Source organism: Otolemur garnettii, unplaced genomic scaffold, assembly GCF_000181295.1.
Source record: "Otolemur garnettii isolate 467f Iridium unplaced genomic scaffold, OtoGar3 scaffold00018, whole genome shotgun sequence".
Classification (NCBI taxonomy): domain Eukaryota; kingdom Metazoa; phylum Chordata; class Mammalia; order Primates; family Galagidae; genus Otolemur; species Otolemur garnettii.
Genome location: NW_003852413.1, coordinates 27,798,030 through 27,800,771, shown reverse-complemented (window position 1 = coordinate 27,800,771; position 2,742 = coordinate 27,798,030). Strand labels below are relative to the sequence as shown.

The following is a 2,742-nucleotide window of genomic DNA, read 5'->3' as shown; positions in this document are numbered from 1 at the left end:
GGCTATTTTTTGGTTACAGCCATCATTGTTTGGTGGGTCCGGGCTGGATTTGAACCTGCCACCTTGGGTGTACGTGGCTGGCGCTATAGCCACTTGAGCCACAGGCGCTGAGCCAGAATGAAGTTTTTAGAATGGAGGTTCTCTTCTACATCCTTGTAACAGCTCTTATTCTCCCCCGTTTAACAGATGAAACAACTGACATCCAGAGAAGTTAAGTGACCTGTCTGAGTTCACGTAGCACACTGAGGCAGAGGCAGGATTTGGCCCCAGGTATTGACCATTATAGTAGGCTACCTCTCAGGAGACTGCAGCTTATCCCTACTATTCGAGCTGGACGAGGTTGGCATCAGATTCTCAGAATTGATTGGGCGCCTACCACCATGTCCAAGCCTAGTCCATGCCCACGTTGACCCAGCAGTGGAGTCAACAGAGTTGCAGCAATCTGCTGAAGGACACTGAGCATATTCAGGATGTCCAGGTACCTTCTAGGGAAATCTGCCTCTTTAGCCTAAGAAGTGCTGCTCTCTCACTGTGCTCTGTAATCAGCTCTTTTCATTTCTTTTCCCTTCCCTTTTGCCTTCCCTTCCTCTCTTTTTCTTATTTTTTCTTTTGCAGTTTTTCGCTGGGGCCCAGTTTGAACCCACCACCTCCAGTCTATGGGGCCGGTCCCCTACTTCTTTGAGCCACAGGCACCGCCCTCTTTTTTTTTTTTTTTTAATATTTTTTATTTTCTTTCCTTTTCTTGGGTCTTACTATCTTGCCAGGGCTAGAATGTAGTGGTATCATTATAGCTTACTGCAATCTCAAACTCCTGGACTCAAGAGATCCTCCTGCCTTAGCCTCCCAAATAGCTGGGACTACAGGTGTGTACCATCACACTCAGATGATTTTTCTATTTTTTTGTAGAGATTGAGTCTCAGTCGCTTGCTCAGACTTCTGCCCTCAAGTGATCCTCCTGCCTTGGCCTCCCAAAATGGTAGGATTACAGGTGTGAGCTACTATGCCTGGCCTATTTCTTAAAATACACGAAACTAGAAGGCTGTGCTATCCAAAGCCATGAAGTACTGTTATTTTGTATTTATGTGTAGAGATCTGAGGGAAAAAGGAATTGAGTTTGATTTAGAAAGTGATGGCAGGTATGTACCTAGGCCAAACTGCTTTCTTTTGTAACATGCAGTCAGTTGTATCTACCACCCACCTGCAGGAGCCTCACGGGAGGCATTTGTGTGGTTTAGCACAGCACGTTGTACCAAGTGGGTCAGGAGTTACAACTTTGTGCACAAAGGGATGGCTCACTTTTAGTCAGTGAAAACCTTCTATTAAGCACAGGCCAAAGGAGGGGTGGATCTGGTAATCATTGCTAAGTAAATAGAGGTTCAGACTCTGCCATTTGTATGCCAGCTCCTCTCCTCTCACACCACGCCACATGTTATGCATCTGTCTGTGCTCCTTGAAGGCCCTTGAAGTATTCTTGTCTTGTTTGCTTACCAATATGCTCCCCCAGCTTGCAGACTTGGGGTAAGTGAACGAGTCCCACTTCTTTTTTGTCAGTGTATAGCAGTCTCTCTCATCTTGACTACTACTAACCATAGAAAAACAGTTCTCGGGTGGCACCTGTGGCTCAAGGAGTAGGGTGTCGGCCCCATATGCCAGAGGTGGTGGGTTCAAACCCAGCTCTGGCCAAAAAAAAAACCAGTTCTCTGAAAATCTTTAGTTTTAGCATATGTCCTTTATCTGAAATGCTTACCTACAGCTACCCTGGACTTAATTAATATTGACTGTGGTTAAGTTATCATCAAAGGATTTTTTTTCCATAGGCCCAGCCAGTTTTATGAAATAGATGCATGAGCATTTATTATATTATTACCCTACTTAGATCGTTTGTCCTTGGGCAATTATCAGGGTATACAGACTGCCCCACCATTGTCTGATTCTTCAGACCCTAAAGTATGTCTGAGTAGGTGATATCTGGAATCAAGAAAAGATGCAGGAGGATGAGAAAAAGTTGTCTCCAGATTCCTCTTGGGTAGTCTAAAGCTTTGGAGTCTGTGTTGGAGCTGCTTTGCAAATGCAGTGCTATCTGTTTAGAGAAGATATTGACAGCTGAGCCTGGACCTTCCAGTACTTCGTGGCTTGGACAGGATATATTGGCAATTAATGTCTCGCGGTTTCCCTGGATCAAATTCTCCTTTTGCTTTAGGGAAGGGATAAGCTTTTTGTGTGTGTGTGTGTGTGTGTGTGTGTGTGTCTGACTTACAAAAGAAGGTAACATTACCATTAAGCAGCCTCTGATTTCAGAGCAGATCCAAAGCCCATCATATATAGGAGAAGATAGTGTAACTTACTTTTTCAGTGATTGTGTGTGTTGCCATCCCTTTCCTCTACCTCTCCCTCTGCCTCTAAGAAGCACAGGTCTCGGGCATATGTTGAGAGTAGGAAGGATCTTTCCAGTGTGATGCCCTCAAGGCCCTTTCTGGAAGAGCCATCTAATCTTGCTTTGCACACTAGGTTTACCCTCGAGGCACTACATAACCTTTAAGCCTCCCTTAGGAAATCTGAACAACCGGCAAGACCAGGGCTTTAGACCAGGGGCTGTCATGGAATGTTGGCCAGCACACTCTGGGGTTTTTCCACAGCTAGGGCACAGCAAGGGAATTTGCCACTGATCTGAGGTCAGTCCCAGAATGTCATAGCACAGGTAGGAAATCACTAGATGGGCTGTAGTGGTCTCTTAAGTATCTC

At 45.3% G+C, this 2,742-nt stretch overlaps 1 protein-coding gene across 1 annotated transcript in view; it reads left to right on the top strand.

The window, feature by feature from the left end:
- FAM117A (family with sequence similarity 117 member A) overlaps positions 1-2,742 on the top strand; it is a 53,453-nt gene that overhangs the window by 11,146 nt on the left and 39,565 nt on the right. The window lies entirely within an intron of this gene.